Below are 25,592 nucleotides of genomic sequence, written 5' to 3' on the forward strand. Positions count from 1 at the left end.
AAATATATATATTCAAGGAATACTTAAGTAAACCGTACATGAATTTCTAAGCGATTATACCAATTAGAGTCTCGACAGAGAACAGCCTAGCTAGCGAGCTGTATACATGAAATTGCACATCTATTCCTTTTCCAGTGATATTCCAGTGTTCTGCGAGGTAAACGATAACAACACAAAGTCAAAGAGTTACGTAGGGGTGATATTCTGTTGGTTATCCAGGCAAGCCAAGCATCTAGGTCCCTTTGATCAAGCCCCAGTCCACCTCTCGTCACAGCCACCCCCTCCCCTCACCACGCCCTCCCCTCTCTCCCGGTCTAGGCCAAGGGTAACATATTCCATCATGCTGAAAATTACTATTTGTGTTGCGTTCCTCCTGAGCCTCGTGGTGGATGGCATCAAAGAGGGGTATTTGAACGTTTCAGTGAGGCCCAACCTTTGCCGCTGCTGCAGAGTTTCTCCGCCGGGACTTAAAGACTAACGACACGACGCCATTACCACCACCAGCTGTGCCAGTGTGTTGGGAGGCAGATTGCTATGGTGGGTGTTTGTCTCGGTGGCTATGTAGGCCAACACCAGGGCTACAACTACTGGCAGGGTGGGTGGCTTCTTGCTGGTAAGTGTATGAAGCAGGTATTATCAGGGTAAGAAAAAAAATTCCACACTAATATTTCGCCTCCAATATACGTGTTTGGGAATCGCTTTAGGTTCACGAAAAAGACTTTTGTTTCTATTGAATTTCAACATTTCCAAGTGTCAATATTGCACGCCATTGAATGCTTTATGAAGCTCGATTTTACAAGCGCGATTACGAACTTACATTCCTTACATATATATTTTCTTTTCTCGAAAAAAAAGATGATTTTTATGGTTTGTAAGCAACTGAAAACAATCGCTCTACTTATGACAGAGTTAATTAGTAGTAAATTCATAATGAGGGGAGCAAAATAAAGTAATTATAGAGAAATCCTTCGGTCATTAATATTCCACCTTACTCTGTAACTGTTGAACTATGGAAATTATATGTCAAACAGATTGTTTCATATTATAGTCTTATGATGTATATAGTGATGATGTAAGAATGACGATATGTATACGTATACATTTTCAAACGTCATGAAAGTTTTACTAACAAGAAATGCAACACTCACTCAAATTTTCCGTTATCTGTTGAGAATTATCGACTTATTTTCTTCATGAAACGACCTCTTTTAATAAGATTTCAAACATCGTTACGTGTACATTTTCAAACATCATGAAAGTTTTACCAACAAGAAATACAACACTCACTCAAATTTTCTGTGTTATCTGTTGAGAATTATCGACTTATTTTCTTCATGAAACGACGTCTTTTAATAAGATTTCAAACATCATTACAGTTCATAACAGTTGTCTGGGTTGGTAGCTACTACTGAGTCACTTGTTCACCGATTGTGGTCATACTGGGAACCATGCAGTTACAGATGAGACTTGTGTGCAGCTGGACAAGCCAAAGTTTGTAAAAAGCAAACGCTCGCGACAAGCGAACGTTTGTGACAGGTGAACGTTTGTGACAAGCGAACGTTTCTTAAACCATTTCAGAGTGGCCTGAACTTAGCATACTCTATGAATATGTATACACCAATACTGTAAAATTCTATTCATTTAGAATAATTCATGTCTTATTCGACATAGAGACAAACATTTCATAATATATTTCAGCTGCTTGTGCGATGCACGTCGGTGTCCTGATGCTGGCTGCACTTCATACACCTCTCGAATGATCTTTCACACTTGGTGCCACGTCTTGTCGACACACGTGTTCGCACACTCTCGTGCCTCTGGTTCCCACATGCGTAGAACGTGCGTATTACCCTTCTGAACACGTTGATAAAGACCTCTATCAGGACGACACGCAATCTTTGACCTTGTCTGTATATGAGTGGTCAAAGGCCAAATCTTTATGATCCCCCTTGATCGGTTTAAGGGTCGTAATGTCCTGTACAAGGGGCTGCAGATGGAGTTCACCCAATCCCTCCACACTTTCCTGATGACACAAACCATATCAAAAACCAGTCGAGTCCACAGAGGTTAGAATCCTGGGAGCGGCAGCCAGTCTGCAGTTAACCCAGCTATTCATCTTCCTTTAGAGGCTGGGCGATAAATTGCATACCTGGTTTAGGATATATATATATATATATATATATATATATATATATATATATATATATATATATATATATATATATATATATATATATATATATTTTTTTTTTTCTTTTTTTTTGTTATTATTATTATCATTATTTTGCTTTGTCGCTGTCTCCCGCGTTAGCGAGGTTGCGCAAGGAAACAGACGAAATAATGGCCCAACCCTACCCACATACACATGTATATACATACACGTCCACACACAGACATATACATATATACACATATACATAATTCATATTATCTGCCTTTATTCATTCCCATCGCCACCTCGCCACACATGGAATAACAACAATCTCCCCCTTCATGTGTATATATATATATATATATATATATATATATATATATATATATATATATATATATATATATATATACATATATATCGTTAATAAAATGGCCTTCATTATATTATTCAATTCTCATGTCGTCTCAGCTAACAATAAAACTAACAATAAAAAAGTTATGATCCGAGACTTACCATCACAAGACCAGCTCCTTTGCAAGGCACAAGAATGATGACTCAGATTAAATGAAGTATATGTAAATCAGTGAATAAAAACCATACAAAATAATATCCTGTCGTAATGGTTTAAGGTAACGCAAAGATCTACTCACGATGGTTATATTTCATTACACAGACTTCAGAATTGATTGTTATAAAGATCACTTACAATCTGTATATACGAATTTTCGAATAATAGCTTAAGATTTGACATAGAAACCATGTTGTTCTAAGTATCTAAGATTAATGAGTATCGTTTTGGTCACAGAATTCTGATGTCACGCAATGAAAAATATGTATCTCAACGATGCTCATAAAGTCGAGATGATAACATTTTCCTCTCAGGAGTCAATTTGAAAACAACTTTCGTATTTCCTACAAAAATTTCGTAAACTTGAAATATACTGACATTAGGACACAGTGAAAAATCCAGTCTTAAAACTGACTTTTTCTGATAATGCTTAAAATTAGCTTCAGTAATGCCCATCGGTCACTCATTAAGGATTAGGTTTATTTCAAAACAATTTTGACTTTCTCAGCGATTTTGGATGTATATATTTTGATTACCGAAAGAATATCTATATTGAATCTTCTTTCTTTTTTTTACTGACGTTTCCGATCCATTCCAGCTATAATGCTGACAAAAATAAAGCATAATGGTATGATTATACGACCGGCTAGAGTAACCTATGACATATTACTTGCGGACTAAAGGGACATTAAGGATACTAAACGTTAAAGAACTTTCATTTTCTGCAAAATGTGAATATTTATCTTTCAAGACTGAAGACATCTTTATAATGGCATCTACTTCCATTACATGTCATTCACTAGTAATCCACATGATTGGGGCTCATCAAGAGAAATACATGACGTTTATGAAACATGGCAAAATAAGAAAAAATGAATGAAAACGACTAAACTGTCATTCAATATGAAGCCAGAAGAATAATGTTTGATATTTGCTCGTATTAAGGGTAAGTATTTTTCTAAATGCTCCTCTGAGAAAACCCGAATAATTCCTCCCAGAGTTCAGGCGGTTTTTGTTTGGTCAAGAGTGCTAGAAACAGCTCGATAGAAATTCACAGATTACAACAGACATAAGTCTGTAGACGAAAATATTCACTAAAGCAGGAATGACTAATTTCCAGTAATAGACCTTTCGACCAGAAAATACTGCAATCAGTCAATGGATTGAGCCTCCCTCCCCAGTAGAATCTAACCAAGGACCTCTCAGCTGGAGCCTAAACTATGAGCATTAGCAAAGGCAAGTGACTGTCATGGTGTGTCAGACAGATCTGCTACATCAGTTTCGTCTGTTTCTCTTCAAGATTTCGGTGTTGGTACCAGAGGTGACAAAACGAACGTCATTGGACAAAGTAAGGTTAGATGAGCCAAGCAGACAATCAGAATCAACTACAAAGTCAAACTGATCCAACAAGAATGAATTAATTGTATTTTGGTAGTCATAAAAGGCACAACACTGATATCAGTTCTAGAAACATGAAAACTCCCACAGGACAATGACTTTTGAAAAGTATATTTCTCCTGTCTAGGAATCAGGGTCGCAGTACCTCATCATTGTATATTTCTTTCGTGTGTCAACCAAAAAAATTCATGAAAATCAGCGTCAATGATCTTGCTGATAACAATAATAATATCAAGTAAGTCACTGTACCAATTTCTGATGGAAGATGTTCTTGGTAGGCTGTTTCAGTGGTTTATCTCTCAGCTCTATACGAATATTTTCCTCTGCGTGACGTTTTGGAGCATAGTAGTGTTCAAACCACAGAGTTCCATACTTTATCTGGGTTTCAAAAACTGGACAGATTCCTGTCACTTGGTATAAGGGAACAGAAAGTTCTATGCCCCCTGCTGACGCAACAGATCTCGGTATGAATCAGAAATATTTGTGGAACATTTGTCACTCGCCCTCACATACAACTTGGCAAAACCGTGGAAGAATGGTTGCTTCCAAGTCGGTTGCGTTGCGAACACGTGTAACTTTCACAATGCTCAAGTAATGGAACGAAACACCAATGACAGACAGTTGAAAATTGCGCATATTCCATTAGCTGGTAAGAAACTAACGTGTCAGAGCTTCCACTAATTATAGATGTTTCCAAGTAAGGCCTGATTGACTTTGGAAATGGGAAACACATGCTGCACAAGAACTTAGAATCAGCACCGCGTGCTGGTATTCAGTGTAATATTGCATCAAGGGAATCACATACGGTTTACAGTGTATAGAGATGGTTTTTATTCGTGCACATTTGGAATGCTGCAAAATACTACCAATTTTTAATACAAGCACAGTTTCAGGAGATAAAAAGAGGTTACTGAGTGCATTGAGTGATAAGCTCTTGGTGTTCAAAGTTACTGGATTACCCTTTAGCTGCTAGGAAGTGTATGTTTACCTCAGTAGATGGATAAGCCAAGCTGAGGCCCCTTGATCCACATAAGACAAAATGTCAACCCCCTGAGAAGGTTTAGAAATGTAACCACAGCAGTTATTCTTTTTATATTATTTGAAATGACTAAACTACAGTTCTTCCACGTAACTGATATGTGAAATAAAAGATATTTCTCATTTTGCTTCCGTAAATCGTTCCTCCCTGCCGACAAAACGTGTTTTTCACCTCTGACTATAGGACTTAAAACGATATAAGTCTTTTGCAATGACACAAGACCAACCATCAGTTTGACTGGTATTCAGATGTCAGGAGCTAAAAATCTACATTCATTACTTTAGGATTCCAAATCACTTTAAGATAATTCTCATGTAACTAACCTACCCTTTTCTGTGATTCCTTTAACGTCAGCTCCTACGTTTGAGCAAATACTGGTAGGTACCTTCTGATTTACCATCAGCTTAACTTTAAGTTCTACTTCTAGTTGGCTGGTTGGCTAGCTGTTTTCTTTGGGCTTAGGCCCATTAACTGCCAACGTCATTAAGTCTTTCAGCGTCAACTTACATGCAACAAACGAAAATTTTTTTACACTTGCTTCAGGTGTTAAAGGTCACCTTAAGACAACAAGTATTTCCACTAGGTGTGCGTCCCATGTTATCTATATGGCTGTTTAGGCAATAATCCTATCCATTGCCAAAGTCATTAAGGCCGTCAGCGTGAAATTACAACTATATACCGTAAAACCCTTAACACCTTTAATAATTAAAGATAATTCAAAGGCCGCAAACACTTTTACTCTGTATGTGGGTCACCTTACTTGCATACAAACTGATCACATTATTTGATTACAAAACATTTCGTCTTCAAGTAGCTTTCAGTATAAGTTGAAAAGCTTGAAAAAGTTAGTGTTGATAGCTCAGAAGAAAAAAATACCTTATTTTCCCTTCGCAGAAACTGATAGGATCGAAATAAGGGCGCACTATCGCTTTCTGGCAATTCTACATAAAATAACATACTTTATAAACAAATATGTGGACCTTTTACCAAACCAAGTTGAAAAATACGATTGTTCTATGAGAGGATTGTCACACTCCTTTTGATTATCATTCGTCTAAAAACTCTAGGAGAAAACTCCCTCAATATCAAACTTTGGTGTTTCAACTATTTGGAAAGTTTCTCTTGGTTTAATTTCAAAAGTATCTCCTCAGTATGAATTTTTCAATATTTCTAGAAAACGTAAATTCCTTCTCCTAAGACATACGTATATAAGAGAAACCCAGCCCGATCATCGAAGAGGCAAGGAAGATGCATGCATTCTGAACTCATATATCTTTCAGGAATACGTTTACAGCCTGGATATGCCAGGCACAGCCGCTTCCGCTTCTAACCGAGACAGTTAACTGTCAATCCTCTCCCTCCGTGCTGGGCGCGAACCCAGGCGGTATCGACTCGACTCGCTACTTGCAAGTTTTCGTAAGTGACCTGGGGTGGGGAGCGGGAGACGACTGGGGCCGGCGTGTGAGTGGGGTGACAAGGCAAGGAGGGTGGAGTGGAGAGGAGTGAGAGAGGCGGACGTTGATAGCAGACACCTACATACAACGTGATGCTTCAGGAGGTAAAAATAGAGATAAGTAGGACTAATCAAGACTACTGAGAGTGATGTTAATTGCCCATTCGAAACTTCTCCCTCACACATTTTTTTTCTAACTAGCACACAAGCCATTTTCTTCCTCCTATCCACAGAAGCAAATGTCACCAGCTTAACACGAGGGTGGCTTTTACACCAGCTGAGCTTGTTGTAAGGGGTAACTCCTACGATCTACGTGGAGGTAAAGGATGCATATGAATAGTTACTTAACCCTTTTTGTTCCCCATATAACTAATTAGGACGCTGTCAAACATTTCTGTGTAGGATAGATATGAAAAAGAAATTTTTCTTCGCAGCACATCGACTGTTCGTTATAATGCTTCACAGTTTACAGCCTGTAACGAAAGTATAGTGATGGCTATAGAGCGGCGGTGGGTATAGTGAGATGATGTGATGTCAGAAAGGATGGGGTCAGCACCGACACAGGTGCACCGATATGCTTTACTGAGTATGCAATTGTGGGAATGTAGATGTCATGTTGTGGTGGCGGTTTGGTATGGAGGCGAAGTTGTCGACTCCCGTCCGCAAGTTTCATGTAGGAATATAACCTGTGGTCACTATTCGCTTTCGGCAATACCTATGGCATAAAAATGTTTGCAGCTGTCTGTTAAGACACGTGATTCACACGAGCTCATCTGATGATTTTAATAATATTCAGGGCTTAATAAGAGCTTATAAACTAGTATCGCGTAGGCAAATCGAATAAACGAATAAATTGGGTATGAATAACAAATTGCCGGCTGGCCAGGTAATGGATATTGAGTCATTTTTCCACTTATTGTTAATACTGTTATCAGGTTGAGTAAATGACGGTGTTGGGTCTACTCTGTAAATTACTTTAAGGCTCCTCACCAAGGCAAAGTGATATACAGTAAGTGCTATCTGTATGAATCACACGTGACGACACCAAGCTACGTAGAATGTGACCGATCCAGCAGTGACGACCACCACCACAGAATCTCACTCTCACCACACTCACGCCTACCTACCACACTCATGCCTCACTCCCACCACATTCACGCCTATTTACCACACTCACGCCTCACTCCTACCACACTCACGCCACACTCCTACCACACTGATGCCTCACTCCCACCACACTCACGCCTATTTACCACGCTTATGCCTCACTCCCACCACACTCACGCCTCACTCCCACTACACTCACGCCACATCCCTACCACACACATGCCTCACTCCCACCACACTCACGCCTCACTCCTACCACACTCACGCCACACTCCTACCACACTCATGCCTCACTCCCACCACACTCACGCCTCACTCCTACCACATTCACGCCTCACTTCCACCACACTCACGTCTCTCCCACCACACTCGAGCCACAATCCATGAAAAAGCCTTCCATTGGCTCAATTTTTCCTGACTTTTATACTATGCATCTTACTTTTTGCATCCCCATTACATGTTCAACACTACAAGAAAACCAATGAAGTTTGCGTGACGAATATAACATCCATGAGAAATGTATAAACACGTATTCATACAAGGTGCAATCAAACACACTATGGGATCTTTAACGTAAAATTTTAGATTATCATTTCTTTGTGTTATGAGGATTGTATATCAGATAAGCATCCTTTTATATATGTATACGATAATCACATACTGTATTGAGAATTCAGTAAGGCCCGCCTGTAAGAAAATCTCTAAACTAAAGCATTCTCTTAATTGCAATTGAAGAATGAAGCCACAGTGCAGAAAGCTGAGGTGGTTAGCAGGGCACCGAATGAAAAGAAACCAGTGAAGTGTTTATCATATAATGATTTCCTGCACAGAGGTCACCACATAACCTCATCGCTAATGTTATCTTAATCAAAAGTGTTGCAAACGTCTTCATACCTTGTCTCCATGCAAGGGTCTTCAAAGGCAGGCAGGCCCAACGCATCTTGCCTTCACTTTCCTATACCTTCATGCAAGTTTTCATTCTCACTGCTCTCACCTCTCCACCCACCCGTGGGAGTTCAATCTCTTACAGTTGAATCATTACCGAGCACTTGGTTATCACCATTCATCATCAGTCTTGGATAAAAGCCACTTCTATTAATGAGATTATATCATTTCTCACTTTGATGAAGCTAACGCCCATACCATAATTGTCTCAATCAAAATCAATAAATTATATTGCATTTAATATTTCATCCAGCCTACCTCTTCGATAACAGCCTTGCAGTCTGTTGGGCTTAGACGACTCGAGGTCCCTAACCAGCACTTGTTCAGCAGCTGCTGGAGGATGAATATTTCCCGGTGAGCTTCGGCTGATCCGGTGTTCTATCTCGTCCAGGCTCCCTAGCATTAACCATTATGGCCCACATATTTCCAATGGGGTCACAATCACACGCCTTGCTTGGCCCATTCAGCAGCTGCAGGGTATCTTGCTCCTCAAAACAATCCCTGACAATTATGACCCTGTGAACAGGGCAACGGTCGTGTATGAAATTAGCAGTGCGCTGTGGGAATGGGTAGTTCCTGTCATGGAGAGAGAGAGAAGGAAGAAATCTGCAGTATATCTTTATACTTTCAGCTAGTGAACCTCCCGTATCCAACGTTTTCATACAGCAAATCATAATGACTGGGATTTTGATGTTAACGTTGACTACGCGAGTAATTCGTAGATTTTGCCATTCAGACATAGTCTGATCTGCGAGGCTTCTAGTCTCCTCCCATCTTCGCATCCACAACTCCGACGTTGAACGCGAGACACCAAACTGGCAAGGGGTGTCCCGGATGTTACTTCCAGTTTCTCTTAGGACGACGATCTGAGTTCGTAGAGCTAACCCATGAATGGCATGGTCTCACGGCCTGACCTCAGAGAACGCCTCTGTTTACCTACGTTATGACTTCGAAGTCCAGAGTTGATACTCTCGTGTTCACATGTCACAAAGAAGGAGTGACATCGCAATGATTTCTTAGGTTATCGAAACCGAAGTTTATGACACATTTGGTGAGACGTTGCGGATACTAGTACCGACCTCGACATGATAAGCAAAAGCTCCGAACGACGAGAGCTTGGATGTAGCTTGAGATTAAAGCTTCGAAGTAGCGAGTCGATACCGCCTGGGTTCACGTCTCATGGAAGGAGAGGACTGACAGCGCAGTCTCACTGGAGGCGGTTGTTCTAGCCTAACAAGGCAAGTGTTATTATCTTTATGACTCCGTCTTCCCTAAGATGCGAACATTATTGCGAAATGCGTGTTACATTGCACATGTAAGATGTACTGTGTGAAATGTCATACGCAAACATTACATCTGTCGTTACACTGTAATATGAAGCCCTCAAAACTCCTTTCCCTCCACTTTATATCAGCTTCTTCCCTTCGAGAAGAGTGTCAACACAATCAACAGCTTTTTAGCTCCACTCACCTGGTGAGCTGCTGAAACCCTTAAAGTGAATGTTGTGTTGTTGTGGTTCACGGCGACTAGAAATAATGAACTGTCTACATCTCAAGAGGAAGACAAAATGACAGTAAAGATTAACTAATTCTTGCTTCTGTTGCATTAATGATCTTTTCATTATCATCATCATTATACATTGTTATCATCACGAAGAGTCGCGTAGAATTTTCTGCGGAAGGTTGTGAATCAAGCTGTTGTGCTCCGATGACGCTGCCATGGTGTTACGGTCAGCGTTCCTGACCGTGACGCATTCACGGGCCGCCTAGGATCGAGTGCATTGGTTCGAATCTTGGTTGCGGCAATCAGTCCACAGTCAACCCAGCTGTTCATCCACACTTGGGGGCTGGTCGATAAATGGGTACCTGGCTCAGGCTAGGATATATATATATATATATATATATATATATATATATATATATATATATATATATATATATATATATATATATATTTCTTTTTTTTTTTTCATACTGTTCGCCATTTCCCGCGATAGCGAGGTAGCGTTAAGAACAGAGGACTGGGCCTTTGAGGGAATATCCTCACCTGGCCCCCTTCTCTGTTCCTTCTTTTGGAAAATTAAAAAAAAAAAAAACGAGAGGGGAGGATTTCCAGCCCCCCGCTCCCTTCCCTTTCAGTCGCCTTCTACGACACGCAGGGAATACGTGGGAAGTATTCTTTCTCCCCTATCCCCAGGGATAATATATATATATATATATATATATATATATATATATATATATATATATATATATATATATATATATATAAATATATATATATATATATATATATATATATATATATATATATATATATATATATATATATATATATATATATATATATATATATCTGTTTCCCATTTTAGAAAGTTAATACAAGGAGGGGAGGATTTCCGGCCCCCCGCTCCCGTCCCCTCTAGTCGCTTTCTACGACACGCGAGGAATACGTGGGAAGTATTCTTTCACCCCTATCCCCAGGGATAATATACATATATATATACATATACACACACACACACACACACACACATATGCACATACACACACACACACACACACATACATATATATACATATGAAAAATGTAAGAAACAATTTAGAAAACAAACTTTTAGCTTGAAATGAATGAAAAAAAAAAAAAGAGAGAGAGAGCTTGGGAAGTGAGTCAGTTGTTGTTCGCTGATGATACAGCGCTGGTGGCTGATTCATGTGAGAAACTGCAGAAGCTGGTGACTGAGTTTGGTAAAGTGTGTGGAAGAAGAAAGTTGAGAGTAATTGTGAATAAGAGCAAGGTTATTAGGTACAGTAGGGGTGAGGGTCAAGTCAATTGGGAGGTGAGTTTGAATGGAGAAAAACTGGAGGAAGTGAAGTGTTTTAGATATCTGGGAGTGGATCTGTCAGCGGATGGAACCATGGAAGCGGAAGTGGATCATAGGGTGGGGGAGGGGGCGAAAATTTTGGGAGCCTTGAAAAATGTGTGGAAGTCGAGAACATTATCTCGGAAAGCAAAAATGGGTATGTTTGAGGGAATAGTGGTTCCAACAATGTTGTATGGTTGCGAGGCGTGGGCTATGGATAGAGATGTGCGCAGGAGGATGGATGTGCTGGAAATGAGATGTTTGAGGACAATGTGTGGTGTGAGGTGGTTTGATCGAGTAAGTAACGTAAGGGTAAGAGAGATGTGTGGAAATAAAAAGAGCGTGGTTGAGAGAGCAGAAGAGGGTGTTTTGAAATGGTTTGGGCACATGGAGAGAATGAGTGAGGAGAGATTGACCAAGAGGATATATGTGTCGGAGGTGGAGGGAACGAGGAGAAGAGGGAGACCAAATTGGAGGTGGAAAGATGGAGTGAAAAAGATTTTGTGTGATCGGGGCCTGAACATGCAGGAGGGTGAAAGGAGGGCAAGAAATAGAGTGAATTGGAGTCATGTGGTATACAGGGGTTGACGTGCTGTCAGTGGATTGAAGCAAGGCATGTGAAGCGTCTGGGGTAAACCATGGAAAGCTGTGTAGGTATGTATATTTGCGTGTGTGGACGTGTGTATGTACATGTGTATGGGGGGGGGGGGGGGTTGGGCCATTTCTTTCGTCTGTTTCCTTGCGCTACCTCGCAAACGCGGGAGACAGCGACAAAGTATAAAAAAAAAAAAAAAAAAAAAAAAAAAATATATATATATATATATATATATATATATATATATATATATATATATATATATATATATATATATATATATATCGTTAATGGGATGGCCTTGATCAGGGCCTCAGCTACCCGTGCCGTCTCAGCTAACATGAAAAAAGCACTAGTATACGAACTGTGTCACACAGCATCTCATCCTCAAAGAACTGAAAGTAGACTATTCTGACATAGAGCAATGAAGGAAATCATACCTACAAGTCAGTCTCTGAAAGCTTTTGTTGTCATTTCGAACACTCTAAGTTGATTCTGGGTTCCTTGTTCGGTATTAACCTGTGCTATTTGTGGCATCAGCACGTCATCAATATACGTACGTTTAATGAATTTTGTAGATACAATGGCTGCCGGGAAATGGCATGACGCTCCCAATCATAAATTGATAAGCAAGGGAAGTATAAACTGCATGATATGCTTTTATATACAAAACACATTTTTTTTCTTATTTACGTTTCTGGTGTAAATATATACATAAAACCATAACACAACGGGAACACTGTGAAGCTCTTTACCCCTTTGCATTACAATAATCATTTGCATCATAGTCACCCACTAAAGCCTAATTCTCCGGAAATGAGCGAGCCAAAAGTTATATTCATATATGTTGTTGGATTTTACGGCTATTGACTGCTCAGTGGGTTTAGTGTCAAAGTCAGAACCCCGTGCAACACATGTCACACATGCATCACAAACGTTGCCACATAATGTTTTTATATACAGCCAAACACAAGAAAATGAAACCTGTTGATAACATAAAGACCAGAACTTTACCAAACTGACCTTTCAGGTTAACTTTGGAGATTATTTCCTTCAGCTTTAAAGATACTAAAGATAATGAAAGTAATTTCATCTGAGGAAGGAAAGTGTCAGTATCATAGATTATGATAAAAGGTACCTAGTAGTTGTGACGACAGACTCATGTTTTCCGTAAGAGCAATCTGCATCTTGCAAAATCATCTGATCATACGATACGATGGTGGTTATCTCTTCCGTCTGCATAGTAAGAGTCGAAAGATAAGGCAAGTCTAATGTCAAGGAAGTTTGCCCTGCATGAGGAAGATTGCTGATAAGAAACCACTGCACCAAGATGACATCATTGGTACATATCGTGACGGGTAGGGCTAAACACCAGGATGTCCTGGATGTCCCTCACGTCACCCACCACTGCGGTGACTACACTTTCCACTGTATCAACATACACCAAGCTCTACACTGCGCATCCCTTTCCCTATGGTTCAGGGTTGTTAATACACCTTGATATCTACGTGTCGTCCAATTCGCACCATGCGTCTACCATGTGTTTCACATCGACATATATAATCGCTCTCCTAAAATCTAGAAACAGTGTAGAACCAGAGAAGTCATTTCTGCTTCATCTGCATCTAAGTACTACTATATTAGTGAATGATTGATGATAAGCTACTAAGCCAACATCAAGGTGACGCTCCCTGTGTGGCGACGATTATCCGGATGTTCATGTGCCAAGTGGGAGGAACACGAGGCTTCTAGTATCATGCAGGTGAAGGTGGGAGTGTGAAGGAGGAGGGATAGTAGGTCCCTCTGTCTCCCAGCAGCCGCCAGGCAGGTGCAGTCATTTTAAAGCCACACTTTTCGTACCAAGAACTCGGCTATGACAGGAAAAAGAATAGCCCCTGTTTTATTGAAGCAATCATGTGCATGCATAAGATCCCAAGTCAAAATGATTGGATAACCATTAATCTTCAGCAACTTCGTGATAAACACGGTACGCATCGCATGGAAAAGCTCCTCAGGTAAGAGTAACATGTTCTCTACACTGAAGATCTTTATGGTCTAAGAGGTGCCGCTAAAGCTGACCTGTCAAGAACGTAACCCGACAGAGATGTGCTCCTTCCCCACGATGTGCGCTGGAGGGTCAGTGAGCAGAGAGGTGGATGCTTGCCTGCCTCCCATACTGACCTGCACGTGAAGCTCATCCGGCTAAATGGTACAAGTTTGGTATCATCAGAATTCAGTGAGTATACAGGAATAAGTCGTGGTATACAAGGTATAATTTCTTATAAAGCTTTGATACACACACCGAATATCAAATGGGTAATTAATTTTTGATCTCATTAATTTCATATAGATTACTTTATCTAGTTTTCAACCATTCGAATGAGTTTCTAAGACAGTCAGTTCATCAACTTTTGTTTTTAAAGACGACTAAGGAACAGACGAGCATCGTGTCCGCTGCACAGTGATAGTAATAGGGTTAGAACTCAAACTGTGCCAGCCCTAACAACAGTGGCAAAGTCATGCACTATGCTGTCGTCAGGTAGTGTGCAAATGTTCTCAAAATGACGATTTTAATATGTAGAATGAAAATTGTGGCAGACATGCAAAGCAGTTTGTCTCTGCTGATCTTACGAAGGTCTTGTGAGGAAGCGTCATATCAAACAGGGCGTCGGAATATTAATTCCCAGAATCCGTCATAGAACACACCAAGTCTGACTTCAACAGGGATTTCATTTTCGTCACGTTAGGAAATGAAACCTCCAATATGAGCACTAGCAACGAGACCTCTATTTAGTTCGAATGCGTCAGTATGACGCAACGTTCATAAAGTATCATATATATGAGTAATATCAACGCTCTGCCTCTGCACTATACCAATACAACCAACAATCCCGCAATTGTTCCTCTTCCAAGAAGTTTGTGATATTCTTAAACGCTTTGACAGTGATGAATATGGAGAAAAATAATATCTCGACTCTTTTCTGTTTTCTATTAATAAACGAGAAAAGTTTTCTTATACCTGTAATTTGTTACTGGCTGACAAGGGCGGTGGAGGAGCAGCATGGGTGGTGGGTGGTGAAGGAGGGGGGGATGGGGAGGTCGGAGGAGAGAGAGAGAGAGAGAGAGAGAGAGAGAGAGAGAGAGAGAGAGAGAGAGAGAGAGAGAGAGAGAGAGAGAGAGAGAGTGTTACGTAGGTACACAGACCCCTTGATTCTAGGGAAGTGGCCTGACTTTAATGCTACTGAAAAAGATGTACTCAGCCACAAAATAGTAAAAGAAAAGGTGGGAAAGCAAAGGCTTTCTCCCCACCTCCACTCCCTCCGGCAACACGCTATACAAAAAGAAAAAAGAAGGTAGAAGAAATACTTAGCAGAATTATGATGTCTGAAGAATGTTTCGAATGGAAAATCAGAAATAAGAGTAAATCTAAATGTCATGCATCCTTTCATAGAGCAAATATCAATATGCCATGCATACCTTTCCCAAAAACATACACCCCCTTCAATTCATTATTTTAGGATACATAAAATTCAGTACAAAAGATAAACTCTGACATTTAGCCTCGCAACTTGCCACAAGTATATTGCTCCTGATGTGGAAAGGTTACACGACATTTCTTTCTTCTTCCCTTAAAGCAAGCTAACGCAATATATATATATATATATATATATATATATATATATATATATATATATATATATATATATATATATATATATATATATATATACATATATATATATATATATATATATATATATATATATATATATATATATATATATATATATATATATATATTGCATAGTTGTTATATGGTTGCGAGGCGTGGGCTATAGACAGAGTTGTGCGCAGGAGGGTGGATGTGCTGGAAATGAGATGTTTGAGGACAATGTGTGGTGTGAGGTGGTTTGATCGAGTAAGTAACGTAAGGGTAAGAGAGATGTGTGGAAATAAAAAGAGCGTGGTTGAGAGAGCAGAAGAGGGTGTTTTGAAATGGTCTGGGCACATGGAGAGAATGAGTGAGGAAAGATTGACCAAGAGGATATATGTGTCGGAGGTGGAGGGAACGAGGAGAAGAGGGAGACCAAATTGGAGGCGGAAAGATGGAGTGAAAAAGATTTTGTGTGATCGGGGCCTGAACATGCAGGAGGGTGAAAGGAGGGCAAGGAATAGAGTGAATTGGAGCGATGTGGTATACCGGGGTTGACGTGCTGTCAGTGGATTGAATCAAGGCATGTGAAGCGTCTGGGGTAAACCATGGAAAGCTGTGTAGGTATGTATATTTGCGTGTGTGGACGTATGTATATACATGTGTATGGGGGTGGGTTGGGCCATTTCTTTCGTCTGTTTCCTTGCGCTACCTCGCAAACGCGGGAGACAGCGACAAAGCAAAAAAAAAAAAAAAAAAAAAAAAAAAAGAAATATATATATATATATATATATATATATATATATATATATATATATATATATATATATATATATATATATATAGATAGAGAGAGAGAGAGAGAGAGAGAGAGAGAGAGAGAGAGAGAGAGAGAGAGAGAGAGAGAGAGAGAGAGAGAGAGAGAGAGAGTCCAAGCGAGGAGGTCTGGCCTTAACATTGCTGAATGAGATATTGTCCTTTAAACGCAGTCAGAGAAAAATATGGCAAGGCAAAGACTCTCTCTCTATCTTCACCTTCCATTCCCTCTGGCAACACGCCTTACAGAAAACGGGTAGAGGACATGACGAGCAGAATTTAAATGTCTTAAGGAAATTATCAAAAAAAATCATAAACTGGAATGAATGTGAACATGGTATGCATCGTTTCACCAAAAACATGCAACCCTTCATTTTTCTTAAAGAAAATATAAAAGATAATGATAAGGATAAGCTTTGACCTTTAGCCAGGCGGCTTGCCACAAGTATATTACCCCCTGATGTGGAAGAATTATGCAAGATTTCCTTCTCGTTCCCTTAAAGCAGGTTACATGGATCAGTGAATTTGATTAATGCTAAAACGCTACTGCAGCATGACCGAGGCAAGACTAGTGGTAAAGAAGATAGTATCAAATACCGTTACGTTAAAATGATGAAATGAAATATCGATTTAATTCCGGAAAGTGGCACGTGATAACGAGCCTTGATTTTGACCATAGTGATCGTGTTGCTTTGAAGAACACATTCTGGGAGCTTATTCCGTGCGTCGATAATGTTATCAATACACAAATATTTCGTGCAACCCAGGTTAACTCTGTGACCTCGTAAGTCTTAGTCTATTTGCTCTCATTGATATCAGTGGTGCGAAGGTAAAGAAGTTTTCCATATCGACATTGATGAATCCTCTAAGTATTCTGAAACACTCTCTTGCTTTGACACGAAGGTCGCCTCTTGGTAAGAACGAACCGATTCAAATTTCGCTGTCTGTCTTCATATGATTTGTTACGTAAGGATCGAATCAACATATAGTTGTTCTTCGATGCACTGCTTTCAGTTGGATAGGAGGCCTGAAACTCCACTTCACATCTGGAACAACTATACTTTCAGACATACCCAACTTTTCCCCTCACTAACAATGAACTTCTTTCCACCCACTCCTCATTGCTGCCGGAATCTTGGCTCCACAACCATCCTATTACTCATTTTCTCATCTATAATTCTATTTGTTGCCCTCTGCACCACCAGGTATCGAAAAGCTTCTATTTCTTTTATGTTTTCAATTTTTCTTGTCATGACTGACATGACACGAGGAAAACATGCATCAGCGAAGGTCATCTCAGGTGAGAGGGAAAGCGGAAATGATAATTAGGGTTCCATAGGTGTTTGTGGACCTAACTCTTAAAGGAAGAATCTTTATATGAAGAGGGAAAGGCAAAAGAAGGAAGAGAACTTCACAACTTAACTCTTCGAGGAAAGAAGGAGACAATATAAAAGTCAATTCTCGAATGATAGTTCTCCACGCAGAAAATGTGAGAAACAGCAGCCAAACGAGTGACTCGGGCCCAAACTGTGAGGGGTGAAGACATATACAGAGAGCTCACAAGAACAACAGCAAAAAATGATACATGTAGAATAGAGAAAAAGAGCAGCAACACCGCGGCGTATGGAAAGAGAAAGATTGAAGAGGGGTGATGCCGGAGGCTTTATGAGACTATAGGCCTTTGATTCCATTTCAGTTAATGAAGAGGTGGAGGATGAGCCATCCAGACGTACAAGCAGTAGTGTATACTTGGGTGAATAAAACCCATATGGATATGAAACAGCTGGTAATAAAGAAAACTAAATACGACACCTATACAACACTCTCAGGATAGAGTAGTGGCGATGGTTAGGACAAATGTGAATTCTGGTGTTTTGGAAGTGAACAGAGAGACGCGAACGGTTCTTAAACAGAGATTGAGGGAGAATTTGCATTTGAGCAATATCAATCTAACAGGGTTATTGCATCTCTATTCCGAAATGTTGCACGTCCAACTTAAGAGAGCAGGTGTGATTAGTAAGAGAAAGGGAATGAGTATGAACCGAAGGAGGTGAGGAAGAGTTGAGATATGTACAGTGGATTCACCAACATACGAGTGAAAAGGATTAGAAGTAGAGGAGAGATTATTCATTAAGATAAAAGCGAGAAGAACCCTGAGCAACGCAACCATTGATACGATTGGACGGGAAGTCGCTCCACCAACGGCGAGAGGAAACTATGCATTAGAGAACAGAGAGAAGCCCAAAGGAAGAGAATTTGGAAATAGAAGACGTATGCCACATCCTGGCAAATGCCTTGGAGATATCGAGGAGGACGACAACAGAGGTACATCAAAATCCCGAATAAAGGAGACCAAAAGATAAGCCACATAGCAGTGAAGATCACCAGTAGATCAAATACTGCGAAATTCATCCCACTGATTTGAAAGAAGGAGGTGGGATTCTAAGTAATGTAGAATGTGAGAGCTTAGGTGAGTTTCAAAGGCTTTGGAAGTAGCAGAAGTGAGAAAAATGGGGCGATAGTTAAAGGGATATAACTGGTCCTCTTGTTTAAGGATGGAACGTACCAAGGAGTGCTTCCAGGCGATATAGGCGAGAAAGGACTGGTGGTAGCTCTGAGGCACAATCCTTTTCAGAACTTGAGGAGGTATGCCATATGAGACATGCACCTTTTTCCAGCTGGAGCTGGAGAAACACTTGGAAGGCCCTGCCTGAGGATGCTATACAAGATGGCAAAGATCTAGCAGGAGTGTGGATGGGGCCGGAGGATTAGAAACTAAGTTAGAGGAAAATAAGTTACCAAAAAAACAGTGGCTTTATCAGTTCAAGAGTTAGCATTAGATCGAAAAAGAAAAGGAAAGGATGAATTACTGAAGTTGGTGGAGGTGTTTATGGTTTAGGAACAAATATAATCAGCTATAAAAGAAGTCAATCCTGCAAGCTTTCTGTTGATGAAAGCGTGCTTGACTTTGCGAATAGCACTTCAATGATTCCTGACAGAAATGAAAGCTGAGTGGGATGCAAGGGAAGAGAAGCTTCATGCACCAGCGTCCCTGATACGAGAGGCATTGGAGCAAGAGTAAACAAACCATGATAGGAAAAGAAATCAGATGAAGTTGGGATACAAGATCCCATCCCAGGCAAGATTAACTCCTCTATGCCTTCAGCACAACACAAGGCATTTCAACCGGAGCAGCAGTGCCCATTCCAGTGAAAGTCAATAAAGAATCCGCGCCACAGTGCCAAAGACGGTTTTTCGAGGAAAGGTTAAGGATGGACGATCCTAAATAGAACCAATAGAAATAATGTTGTGGTCAGAAATGACATTTGAACAGTGGGAAGGCTTAGTGGTAAACGAAAGAAGTGAAAGAAAAAAGTCGTGTGTAGGAGATGTGGTTGTGACAGTCGGGAACTCAAACAGGGTGTTTAATCAATTGTTCAAATATTCTTCCCAAAATTATTGATACTCGCTTCTCCATCTCTCATTTGACCGATCTATCAGCTCCTGCGTCTTATTGAAATCCTGCCGCTTTCTCTCGTACATCTTCCAGTCACTCCCACTCCTTTTTTCTGTTTCACTAATAGCAACTAAGATTTGTCATCCCAACACTCACTATCCTTTCCCACACGCCTTCTTCCCACCTTCAGCATGCAACACATTCCTCTCACACATATAAGCACTACAATACCTCGGTCCTAACCCATTCCCTGGGCTTCGTTTACTCTCAACTTTCACCACTGGACACTCAATCTTCCCTGGTATCTCATCTAGAAGCCTCTTTTCCAAGCTCACCCACTTTCAACACTCTTTTCCCCCCTATGTCTTTCCTATTTCCTGAAGCCTCTAAAACCCATGGCGCACGCGTCCATCAAGTAATCATAAGGCATTCCACCAGTTGCCCCCTAAGCAAATTCAAATCCAAGAATCTCTTTTGCAAGCTTATCTGGTAACATACAACCCATCATACCCTCTTACTAACAACTCTACTCACACACGTACGCTTATGCATGTCTCATTCTAAACTGAGCAATCCCAATGAAGCATTACAAAATTATACATATGAATATATATATATATATATATATATATATATATATATATATATATATATATATATATATATTCTAAGATCTTGCCCGTGGTTTTGTCATCGTGGTCCAAGTTATCATTTTCCAGGGTTTAATGGACTATTTCTCTGGGTAATGACTCCGACTTCTAACAACAATGAAATTTTTTAGGGCTTCTTGTGTTAAGATCCACAGTATACGCTTCGTAAGATCGTTTACTTTGACGCATTAGTGTCTTAGTCTTTCAACACACAGTTACATAATATACTCCATCATGTTGGCTATTGTTCTCTCTGAGTTTCCTGTGCACGAAGGCAGCGGCAGGAGGGAGGTGGATACAGTGGAGTGTGGTACAGACGGGGGAGGGAGGTACTGTAAAAGTGCTAACGAGGTGGAAGTCGTAAGGAGTCGGGAAAGTAAGAATTTATGATGATGACATGATGGTAAGAAAGGGTGAAGATGGTTTGTAGGAATGAGAGAGATGGTTAACTGTAGCGGAGGTGGAGAGACGTTTGGGAGATAATGCAGACTAGCGGAAATTGTGACAAAGGGAAGGAGACGACGAGAAGTAATAAAGATGATGAATCGTTGAGGGTGAGGAGTGGAGGTAGGAATGGAAAGAGCGGGAACAACGATCTTTATCGGGTCGAGAAAAGACGACGTAACAAAAGAACACTCGTAACAGAAGGACAGGCGATGATTTGAATCGTAACTCGTTAAACTTACGTGATGATATCACAAATTAGCGAGAACAGAGAACGTAGTTTTAAGCTATATATATCATCGAGAACGAAGAATAACGAGTCTATAATGTAGAGAGTTCTGAAAATCACTTATTACTGAAATAAGACAATCTGTAGGATATCTGCTAGGCCATTTTTCCTCCCACATAGTTTTTCATAACAGGATCTGGACGTTTACAGAAAAGGCGCCTTGATTATGCTGGGTTGATCTACCGCTATTATCAAGAAAAGCTTAATCACACGTAGAAATGAAAATATTCATCCTTCTCGAAATCTGCACAGAAGGGAGTACACCAAGCCAGATTAGATCATAATTATATGTATACCAACCGAGTTTATCACTTGCCCGCCACACACATCAGCTGGCAAACATATTAGTTATCCACACTTAATATGACCATATATCACAGCGCGACACGTCCACTGGCCACCTCCCAGTTGTGTACACATCAGCAGCACTAAACACAGATGGACCATTTGCTCTTTAACTACGAACCATCTGGGTTACACAGACGTAACGACTCTTAGCCAACTGGCTGCATCACTTCGTTCCATACACCAGCTGGTTACTGAATCACACGTCAGATGAACCACTCATCAACCGAGCCTCTCATAAGGTGTGAAAATATCAGTTATCGCGTCTCACCTGGCCGATATACCTACTGGTTCCCCTCCCACACACACTAGCACACACACACACACACACACACACACACACACCAGTTGGCCTTACAGACTTGTGAGCATAACACTTGGCCAAACACAGTATAGTCCACTTATCAGTTGAGACAAACTAAGCATATTATCTATACATAAATCAGTGGGAACTAACGTTCACAGTATACTTCAATTAACGAGATATTTTCCTTTTTTTCATTCTCTTTCTTTCGTGATGACATGTCTACGAAAACGGCGACCCAACATGTGCAAGCGGGCTTCCTACTGACAACAGTTGTCAGTGGCCAGTTTAGTCTGGCCACTGGCCACGATCCTGCGCTGCTGTGTTTTCTAAGCAGCTGCCTTTGCATAGATTGGTAGAAGGACACATGAACTGGTTACTCTAAGCCACGAGTAATGTTTCTATGCGTCCAGTGGCTGAGAACACTGATTTTCTCAGTCACTGAGAAGCTAACAAAAATACAATCATATGTTCTTTATCATCAGCACCAGTCAAGATTTTGAGTGAATGGAAGAACTCTATCACTGCCTATCAAATTATGCTAATCGGAAACTAGTATAGAGAGATTCAAAAAACATGTCTAGGAAGTCCCATGAATATGAGCCATTCCCTCACAATCTTCAGCGGACTTATGTCTTCCCTTTCTCAAAAATTTATAGAGTATTGAGAAAGTCTGGTTCAGGCCACTAATAGGGTTCACGGTCAATGATATTCTCGGCTCTCGCCATCAAGTGGCTGTTCACTTAGCTTCCAAGGGCAAGTCTGATTGATTGTTAACTGAATCTCTTCTGATACTGCGATGCGTCAAGAACGAAGGCTACTGGATGCTAATTGTCCACTGCCTTAAAGGATGTCTACTTATACTTGTCTCTTTATCATGTGGATTTCTATTCCACTGTCGTCAAGGAAGATTGTTTCAGCGTGTGGGGAATGAGTCCCGAAATTTTCCTTCGCCTAAAGTTCAGAGCGTTATACCTATCTATAGCAAAGAAGACTGGGAATAGGTCCTGATCTAAAGATCGGTCTCATTGATGAGTATGGTCCGTAAGGTTCTAGAAAAGATCATTAGAAGGCAAATCGATGATATTCAACAGAATGAAAATGGCCCAAGTGAGATACAGTTGGGAAAAGAGGTCATGTGTAAGAAACCTATGAGAGAATGAGCTCTGTCTTGAGCAAAGGGAAGGCTGGGAGAAATGTTTATGTCTGGATTCCCAGGTATGAATAAGGGGGAAATGCCTTCAGTGGATAGAAGATTACTCAGTGGAAGGGAATAAGGGACGCATGTTAAAGGAGCCTTCTCCAAGTGGGTCGAGGTGACCAGCGGTGTGCCACTGGACTCTTCTCTGGGACTTTTACTCTTTAGATCTAAGTAAATGACCTGCTTGAAGATATGGACTCCTACCTTGAATATGTTTGTAGATGATACAAAAGTTATGAAGTAAGTGAACGGTAAGGAAGAACCTAAAAAGACTCCAAAGTTGGCTTGATACAATGTTGATGAAATTCAGCCCAAGCAAGTGTAAAGTAATGGCATGGGATTAAATGAAACTAAGCCTCAATATGATTATCATCTAGCAAGAAATAAGATTCAGGATTGTTTATGCCGCAGACTACCACCTCAGGATAAAAGTTGAAGAGACACACAGCTTCCTGGCAAACATCAGAATAACATTTAAGTATATAGAAAAGAAAATATTTCAAAAGCCGTTCATATCGTACATAAGACCAAAACTGTTATATGAAAATCTCAAGTCTGGCTACCGCACCTATATCAGCACAAAGAGCTTACGGAGAAGGTCTGGAAGATGGTACAGGAATTAAGAGAACCGAGTTACAGGAAGGACTAGAGACTTTGAATTCGTTCACCTTGGAAGAAAATAGAGTGAATGGTGACTTGATCACATTTCTTAAATTTCTAAAAGAACCTGATAACGAGTACAATAAACAATTCTTCGAGAGATAGGGGAATAGATCAACAAGAGGACATAACATGAAATTAAGCAAGAACCTTGTTAAATCAAGATATAAAGAAGTACATTTGTATCAGAGTGGTGGACGAATAGAGCAGAATCAGTCGGCTATAACCAGATCTGCTAACGAGAGATCAGAGATGAAAGCCCTGAGGAACAAACATTTAGGAGTGTTATGGGATTAGCTAGGGAGCAAGATCAGAGGGTATCTACCACAGCAGAAGTCTTCTTTTTTCTCCTAACAAGGAAACGCTTCAAGGATCATGAAGGAAGTTATGAGAGGAGAGTTGTAAATCTGAGAAACTCAAATGATGAATATCAACAAATTTTCACTTTAGTGGAGGCACTTAAGAGGTGAAATATTAGAGGAGAGAATGTGGAGCCATGAAAAAGCAAAGACTGTCTGATTGAGGCTGTTCATTTGCAAGATGCTCGTAAAACGGATGCAGAACCTATCGACAATAGCGGGCAGGGAGGTGCAGAAGGAGCAATAACAGCTGCTGTTCATCTAGAAGGAGGGACTAAAGCACACACAGAATGTATTAACGATACCGGCCGAGGAAGTGCAGAAGGAGCAATATCGGCGGCTGTTCATTTACAGAGGACTATAACACACGCAAAATCCAGTGGCAGCAGTGGACAGGAAGCTTCAGAAGGAGCAATTTCGGCAACTGATCAACAGACGCAGAGTTATGGAAAGGAATATAGACCAGAAGTGAAACAAACAGAGAGGCACAAAGGACACCATGTGAAGCGGTTAGAAGAATAATAGATACTGTTAGAGATGAAGCAGTCAAAGAAGATTGTGGGCTAGTTGATGGTAGATTTAGAAAAGTACAGAGATTATGGGGCCAATAGTTGCTAGATTAAAAATAACGATTATGAAGAAAGTCAGAGACACAAAGGTTGACGCATGCAGACTGAAGGATCTAGCTGTACAGTGGGAGGCACAAGGATTAGAAATATAAGAAACGTAAGAGGTTCATAGACGTAAATAACTGAATATCATTAGTTTGAAAGATCATACCCCAGATGAGAGAGAAAGGGAAGAGAAGGAAATGCATGTCAAATGCTTATGGATATGGGAATGCCAGACGTAAGTACCGTGATAAAAGAAAGGGGATGAATTGATGACTGGAATCAAGACATAAGTTGGCGACCACTAATTACTACGTCTGACTTGGAGTCATCTACCCAGGACGTAATTGGAAAATCTAAAAAACTTGATTACAAGGGGAAATTCTGTGAGATATTCATCGAATGTGATAACTCAAACAAAAGAGGAAAGAAGAGGAATGAAAGACAGAAACAAAGCTTATCAGAGTGATGGCATCTCATCTATTCTGCCCACATACGTACATGATAATTTCATGAAGGCGGGGTGGCGACGAGAATGGATGAAGGCAGCAAGTATGAATATGTACACGTATATATATGTAAATGTCTGTGTATGTATAGGTATGTATACACTGAAATGTTTAGGTATGTATATGTGCATGCATGGGCACGTATGTATATACATGTGTATGTAGGTGGGTT

Source organism: Panulirus ornatus, chromosome 4 (assembly GCF_036320965.1).
Source record: "Panulirus ornatus isolate Po-2019 chromosome 4, ASM3632096v1, whole genome shotgun sequence".
Lineage (NCBI taxonomy): Eukaryota > Metazoa > Arthropoda > Malacostraca > Decapoda > Palinuridae > Panulirus > Panulirus ornatus.